The 8,577-nt window shown below is 37.9% G+C and overlaps 1 long non-coding RNA gene across 1 annotated transcript; it reads left to right on the top strand.

Annotated features, from left to right (window-relative positions):
- The first annotated feature begins 406 nt into the window (after nucleotides 1-406).
- On the top strand, nucleotides 407-8,344 carry LOC122809352. Its single transcript, XR_006365890.1, has 2 exons — nucleotides 407-4,306; nucleotides 4,343-8,344. It is a non-coding gene; the product is annotated as an uncharacterized LOC122809352 (long non-coding RNA).
- The last annotated feature ends 233 nt before the right edge of the window (nucleotides 8,345-8,577 follow it).

Genomic DNA, 8,577 nt, shown 5'->3' with positions numbered 1-8,577 from the left:
GACTGACTAAAATACCTGTCATTGTACTCCGTATCATATAGACTTCTTAGGGGAGACTTATGCCTGGCCTACAGAGGTATCCAAGACCCAAACTTAATGAACTTGCTGCATATCCGTAAATCAGATGGGTCTAGGGCTACCCATTCCAGGGACTTAAGTATGGCCTGCGACTTAAATAGGACATGCTGATGGGACAGATTTATCTTCCAGAGACTGCTATGTCTTTGGAACATGCTACCAATTCATGTGAAACAAAGCACCTCTATGACACTGTTCAACAGGAGCCTGGAGGAGTGGATGGGGCACCCACAACTCTCCTGGACATGGGCAGTCATCACTAAATGCAATCTTAGGTATTGACTAGCACCTCTATGGTATTACATTGGGTTAAAACGGCTAGGCTTAAAAATGGCCTCTGGATCCATAGCCTAGTAATCTCATATGATCCTATGATCTATAGAACATTTATACAGCATTGATACATCCCCTGTAAATAACTGAAGCTACAGATAGAACTTTTAATCTTTCCCAGTAAGAGTATTGATGTAAGCCCCTAATAGACCTTGGAAATGACTTTTGAATACTTTCTAATTCATTTAACTGAGTACTGATATAAACACATGCACTATCGCAATATTCAGTCATAGATGTAATATACTATCATATTATAATGGAAGCAAGACCTCTGCATGCCTATTTAAGAAACAGCATCTAATGTGGTTCAATACCCTATGGCACTTCCTAATAATACTAAATAGATGCCCATAAAACTTTAGCCCAGAATCAATAGCAACACCCAAATGCTTAACACTATTTGCACTTGATATCAACTAACCATCTAAAGAATGTGGATATTCATTTTTCCAAAGTGCAAAATAAAACATTTTTAACATTAAACTGCATTTCTGCTGAATTGCACCAAAGATGTAAACAATCCAGAAGCTGCTATAAATGTTTGTGGCCATGAAAAGTGCTAATACTTTTTCCAATTTTGGTGTCATCCATGAACTTATGCCTGAAATAAAGAACTCTGCCATAAAAATACCTGAATGGCCTCAGGATCAACCCCTGCAAGACTTCTCTGACAACATTCCTTGGTTTAGAGAGACAGTCCTTTACTCTCACACCAAAGGACCTTCCAGGCCACCATTTTGTCACTCATCACTTTACTTAGTGGTTAATATTTAAATCATCCATACATTTCAAAATCACATTATGAGTGATGTAATCAAATGCTCTAGCAATTTCCAGTTAATGGACATCAACAGGAAAAACCTTATCCAGTGAACAAAAATATTCTGACAGAAATTTATCAAGCAGGTAAGCCACAATAATAAGAATTATCCAGTGAACAGAAATATTCTGACAGAAATTTATCAAGCAGGTAAGCCACAATAATAAGAATAACCTTATCCAGTGAACAAAAATATTCTGACAGAAACGTATCAAGTTAGACTGACTAGCACGACCATATACAAAATCCATGTTGGTAAATATTGTTACTCAAACTTAGTTCTTTCACTTTTTTGGAATGATTTTTTCAAAACACTTTGACAAAATGCAAATTAAGCTAATCAGCTTAAAGGCCTCCACCTGACAACCATTAGATGAATTTGGTATACGAATTACTCTTGTCTTCCACCCCAAAAAAGTACTGTTGTATTGCCGAACAAGTCTACAACGATTTTTTTGTAAGGAATAGTCATTAAGGTCAATCAGGGCAGCTGCTCTATTCTGTCTGACAGATCTTAGTGCATTATTGCAGCCATCCTGTCTATCTCCATATACAATAACCGAGGCAAATCAAAGTTTTGCACCAACATTACTAAATAATTTATCAGAAAAGACAGAAACTGATTCTAGCAGATCAGAAATCATTCTTTTATCCTTTAAGCAGTAACCTGACATCTGATCTTTCCCATAATTTATAAAGTGCTTGAACAATGTTGTACTGGTATTGACGTAGTTTCTTGCCACACTTAATTTATAACATTTTCTTTTATTCCTTAATAGTCTCATAAAATATTTTTGGTTATAGTACACTAGCCTATTTTTTTTCACTAGGTCTTTTTTAACCATTAACCAGTAATGCTTCCTTTGTCTGTTAACTCTGGAAACTGTTACAAGACCATCCTTCTAGAAAATGTTTTCTCTTAGTCCGTTGTTTACCAAGAGGAACAAATATATCAGTTAATTTGTTTAAAAACCCATAAAATGTAGACCATTTAATCTCAAGGTTTTCCCGTCCATGTTTCTTTCCACTGCAGTTTTGCAATGTCTTTATTAATTGCCAAGTAAGTAGTGCTGTAGAATTGTATTTGCAACATTCCACATGTTGGAATATATAAAAATGCACTCTGTACCCAGGTGGTCTGAAGTACTATGTTATTCTACTAAACTACAGCTAGATATGGTTACTTTCTCACTTATCTAAACAACATCACGGAAGCTATTACCCCTAGTGGCCTCACTAACAGCCTGACAACATCTAAATAAGGTGCTGTTTTCCACAATAAGATTGGCTGCAGATGAATTGTTATTTGGTTCTTTCCAATTAATATTAGGGGCATTAATGTCTCTAGCTATGATATTATAACTGTTACTGAAACAAGATCAAATTATAACCTCAAAGTCAGGGCCAGATAATAATTATTTAATAGGATTTCCATAAAACATTGCCTCATAATTTGAATCACATTGTGTTATCCTGACTACAAACAGGTCACTGTTTTTATCTAATAGGAAGGTACATAAACTAAACTTAGCTGAAATGTAAAGAGACACCCACCCCCTGTTCTTCCAGCCCTAAAATTATGGTGACCTTTGTAATTGGGAATAGACATTAGGCTATTTTTCCTACTACACCATGTTTCAGTAATCATGGCCACATCATAATTATTAGAAATAGTTCTCCCTATAAGGATACCTATTTTATTAGTCATAATTTTTGCATTTGCTAGGAAAATAAATATGTGCCTGTCTTTTATCAGGCATCTGTTTGACATGGCCTATTATTTCACTATCAAAGTTTACATTTTGGTCCTTTTGACCTTCCATTGTTTGACAGAAGACGAGACATTTATTTATTTTTTTATTTCTGCTTTGTTGACTTGGTTTGTCCCATTGAACTACTGGCTGTTTTTCAAAGATGAGACCTGAGGTACTATTCCTAATAACTAGGGGTAAGTCCCTTACTTTTTTCAGTAAGAGCCAAGGGATTATAGGTTTATAGGTTTGCAATGCAGTAACCTTTTAAGGACCTTGTTCATCTTCCCAATTGCCACAAAACAATATTTGGTTAAGTGACTTGCCCATGGTCACCCTGCAAGAAAACAAAGGTGGAAAGAGATAAACTTTACACCCTTAACACAGATGTTGCTCATTAATAAGTCAGAGCTTGAATTCTCTGTGCTAATTGCCAGACATGGCACTGTTTTAGCTATGTGGCTCCCGAATGCCCATGACTTTTTACTTTCATTTTTTAAGTGTTTACTGGTGCATTCAGGCCAATAAGGCCAAATTCCACTAGCTGAAGACATGCCCGATGTTGCTCTTTTTCTCAGAATGTCAATACAGCATAAGTGGATTGTTTCAAAACAATGGCTCTTTCTTACCATGCATGTGGGTGTTTTTCTTTATGAAGTCAGGAAGTTATTAGATTTATAGGTGGTTACTGGGCTTGAGGTCCAGAAGACCACTGAGGAACTTCTCCCAATTTCCAAATTGCCCCAGAGCCCTGTCTGGTTAAGTGACTTCCTCAAGGTCACAAAGTAAGCAAATGAAGGCTGAGGGAATCAAACCTTAAACCACAGGAAGCAACTTGTTAACATCTCATAACCTTAATATTCTACTACCAGAGCAATCATATACATCCATCTGCACTACCGCCTACTCCTGCATCTTAATTTAACATCTCATCCAAAGGAAGGTGCAGTCAGTAGTGGAGTGCCTTGCAGACGGGGTCTTAATTTGACATCTCATCCAAGGGAAGGTGCAGTCAGTAGTGCAGTGCCCTGAAGACGGGGTCTTAATTTAACATCTCATCCAAAGGAAGGTGCAGTCAGTAGTGCAGTGCCCTGCAGATGGGGTCTTAATTTGACATCTCATCCAAAGGAAGGTGCAGTCAGTAGTGCAGTGCCCTGCAGATGGGGTCTTAATTTGACATCTCATCCAAAGGAAGGTGCAGTCAGTAGTGCAGTGCCCTGCAGACGGGGTCTTAATTTAACATCTCATCCAAAGGAAGGTGCAGTCAGTAGTGGAGTGCCCTGCAGATGGGGTCTTAATTTAACATCTCATCCAAAGGAAGGTGCAGTCAGTAATTTAACATCTCATCCAAGGGAAGGTGCAGTCAGTAGTGGAGTGCCCTGCAGATGGGGTCGTAATTTAACATCTCATCCAAAGGAAGGTGCAGTCAGTAGTGCAGTGCCCTGCAGATGTGGGGCCTTAATTTAACATCTCATCCAAAGGAAGGTGCAGTCAGTAATTTAACATCTCATCCAAAGGAAGGTGCAGTCAGTAGTGCAGTGCCCTGCAGATGGGGTCTTAATTTGACATCTCATCCAAAGGAAGGTGCAGTCAGTAGTGGAGTGCCCTGCAGATGGGGTCGTAATTTAACATCTCATCCAAGGGAAGGTGCAGTCAGTAATTTAACATCTCATCCAAGGGAAGGTGCAGTCAGTAGTGGAGTGCCCTGCAGATGGGGTCGTAATTTGACATCTCATCCAAAGGAAGGTGCAGTACACATGTTATACTGCACTACTGTGTCATCACTGGTTTGGCACATCTATTCAAGTAATCTTTAGCTGCATTTCTGGCCCTTTTAAAGATCCTTCCTCCTTCAAGCAGCCTGAACTGCATTGTTGTCAAGATATCATGTATACCCTTTGAACCAGCTGGTTACACAAATCTAAAATTTGTGTAAGATAGTTTTCCAGGTAACCATTGTCAACAGCTGCTACAGGCTACACTCTGTAAAGACCCATGTCTGTCTTTTTACAAGTACAATGTTCCACTTAGGATAAAAACTTGCTTTGTTTCTATGGTTGTATTTACAATTCTAGACTTCCTCCTTGAAGTTTAGAGAGGGAGATACTTTATTTTATACACCAGATATCTGCCACCAGTTATAGTTTAGTATAGAAAGACACAGACATTTGTTTGGCTTCTGGAAGAGGTGATGCTTCCATGGCTAAACAGTAGCCAATGTCAGTTCACTGTTTTCTCTTATACAATCAGGAATCACTTTAGCACTTGGCAATATAAAATACTTTTTTATGCATTTGTTAACCAGGTAAACCCACTGAACAAAAGTTTCCTTTTTCAGATGTGACGCAGGAGTCAAGTGACTTGCTCAGAATCACACAATAAGCAAACTGAGGTGAAAAGAATCAGACCCTGTAGCACTGACTTAGATTCATAGGTGTATATTAGGCTAAAGACCACTAGGAACCTTATAATCCTAGCTGTGCAACCCACATGTTTGGTTTATATAGGTGGTGATTTACTTACTTCTTCTGTTCCATCAGAGACATAGGAGCCAGACCAAGGGTGAATTTATGATTACCCATCCGTTGGTCCAAGTTGTGCTTAAATAGGGGTAGCGAGGAACTTTGCTTCACATGGATGGGGAGCCTGAATCAGAGAATGGGAATTCTCTGTGAAACAAGCAGCTTATTAATAGCTCAGAGCCTCAGTTCTGCACTAATTGTAAGAAAATTCACAATGAGATGGCCACTCCTACTGCTTATTTTAAGAATATGACTATACAGCAGTCCTCTGTACAGTGGTCAATTGATCTTTAATATACAGCTTTACCAAGCACTGAAGTACATACATCCTCTGTAGTAGTAAAACTTTCTGAAAACAGTTCTTTTTTTGCCTGTCACTGTCCTATGCTTTTGGTATTTGGTATAGTTCCAGGGATTGTAGCCATGTGTTTTACCTGTTACATATGGCCCACTGAAGTGAGACATAGCTTATATGTGGGTACTCTCCGTAACAGTATTATTCCTGAAAATATTTTCTGCAGGTGGTACCTCATGCCCATCCGTGATCCTATCGCCACCTTGAGCTACACACAGTGAGATCTTTCTGTAAGTTAACCAAATCCAGTTAATCTGTTCTTTCATATCTTTGCTGTATGCCTTGTTTCCTTTTAGACTGAATCCAGTTGGCATAATGGTTAAGGCGTTCACCTTACAAACACAAGGCCCAGGGTTTGATTCTCAGATGGGGTAAATGGCTAGGATTAAAATGGCCGACAAAGGCAGTTAGCCTAGTACTAACCTATGAAATAGGAAACAAGAAAGAGAGACTGTTGACTTGAAAAAACAACTCTCAGCTTTGGAGCAAGGATATTACATATGGGACAGAAGTGGCATTCTTTTGCAAACATGGGGGTTCTAGATTTTTGGAAAAACCATACAAGAAGTCGCAGTCAATAAGTCACAGGATAGGGTACTAAAGTATTGCACCCAATGCACAAGAGTCTCTCAAAGGTCAGGTGAACAGATGAATCATCACATCACTAATATATTCTCTTACAGATGGGTTATGATTCATATTGACCATAAGAATGAAGCTGTTAATGCACCATTGATAAGAAAAAAATAATACAAAATCAGAAATAACTTGTGCTGCCAGTTCCTTCTTTTTCCTTGATTGGAAGAATGTTCATCATCATCACAATGAATAACCTTTTTAGAACATAATGCCTTTGAAATATGTTAAATAACTTGGAAAATACTGCAGAAACATATTCTGAGCAGGGTGACTATGCCTGAATTGTTTACTGTTTGCTAACTTTCTGAGCACTGATTTACCCTTCAACAAACAGCAGCATTCAAAGGTCTGTCTTGTTTGCAAAGACTGAACAAGAAAATCTCAGATGGAAATAAAGATTGATTATGAAATGCCAATTCAGTATAACAGTGGAAAAGACTACAGCATAGCATAGCAGTCAAAAATCTAATCAAACCCTAAAACGTTAGGAGCAGTCTAACAATGAAAATAACAGATTGCATTTATTAGATGTACCTGTGAAAACAAACAGGAAATGAACATTTCCATGATTTAAGTAGCTGGCTCTTAGTTGTAATCTGTAGTCCAATACTTTCCACAGATTTTGGCATTTTAGAAAATGCATGTATAACAGTTTCATGTGACATTGTAAGTGCACAGTTGATGACTATGCTATCTATACCTTCATGAGACAATCACTGCATTTCTGATGTCTTCCTGAGTAATGTCTTTAGCAAACTGCTGTCCTTCAGCTGATGTGTGGATTGACTTTGCTTAACATACCCTGTTGAGCTGTTTTGCAGTCAGGCGTGTACCTAGAATTGGCACCTACCATTCTAGCCTAAAACTCTGTTTTGAGTCATACCTGGTGACTTGGACTTTGTCTTTCTGCTACTTCCATCGTGAATTCATCTTAATACTGTAAACACAGGGAATTGTAATTAATCTTCTACCCACTAGATGTCATTACAATCAGACTGCTTTTCCTAGACATTGTTACCTTTATCTGAAAGTTGGACCTGCATCTAATCCTGCCTTCACTGTTCCACAGCAGTCTCACCACTGTATGCACAAGGCATGATACATATCTTTCTGGTGATGTATGTCAATAGCACGGTATGAATGTTGCAGTCAGAAGTGAAGAGATGTAACTTTACTCTTAAATATTTTATTTAACTGCGTTTATCTTTTTGTAAATGAATGAAATCCAATAGACGTAAGTACCAAGGTTCTAGGATAACTTGTGCATTTGTGTGATACACAGGTAAAGATTATAGTAATGAAATGCAGCTGTTCTGCATATGGCTCATTCACAGCTCACTGCTCTAACCTCTAAACCACATGGGTGTTTTGTTAGTGCACACTGTGACTCGATTACACACTGATCTGTGTCTTTGGGTTCCTTGTAAGCCACAGACCTACTAGAGTGCTGTGACTATGGGCTTTATATGCATTCATTTAAAATACAGTAATACAAGAATGCTGTTATCTGAGTGAAGCATGGTTTAGGAACACTAACTGCGGGTTAGCAGAATCTTTTCTGTCACATATACCTTGTGTTAAAGGTTTTACATAAACACAAAACAGTCTGCTGATCTACAATACTTGACACACATTAGTTGGTAAATTCTGAACTCGTGGTATAAATGTAGAGCACAACATTCCTTATAATTAATGAGATACTGTTTGTACTGTTTTCCACAGCAATAACTAAATTATGCACTTGTTGATTTGTTAAGTTAAAGTTAGCATACACAGAAGAGAGAGATGAGACACTAACTTACAAATTTCTTTGAAATGTAAATAAATTACATTTTACTTGAAATCTGAAATATTCATTTGAAGTGGCATTGAGATTATATTAATTTCAGTTCTTCAAGGGAATTAAACTGTTTTCAGACTGTAGCTGTCAAATTCCTTTAACTGCCTCTTCCCAGTTCAGTTCACTGAGCTAATACTGTCAGTCTCTCTTGAGTTTTTATTATTATAATTATTATTATTATTATTTTACTGTTCTGAGTTCTGTGCCACGTATAACTGTTTTCCTCCCTGTCGCAG

This window comes from Protopterus annectens, chromosome 1.part1 (assembly GCF_019279795.1).
Source record: "Protopterus annectens isolate FY-2018-M chromosome 1.part1, PAN1.0, whole genome shotgun sequence".
In the NCBI taxonomy this organism is placed as follows: domain Eukaryota; kingdom Metazoa; phylum Chordata; order Ceratodontiformes; family Protopteridae; genus Protopterus; species Protopterus annectens.
Note: the sequence above shows the minus strand (reverse complement) of the source record. Positions and strands in the feature narration are given on the sequence as shown.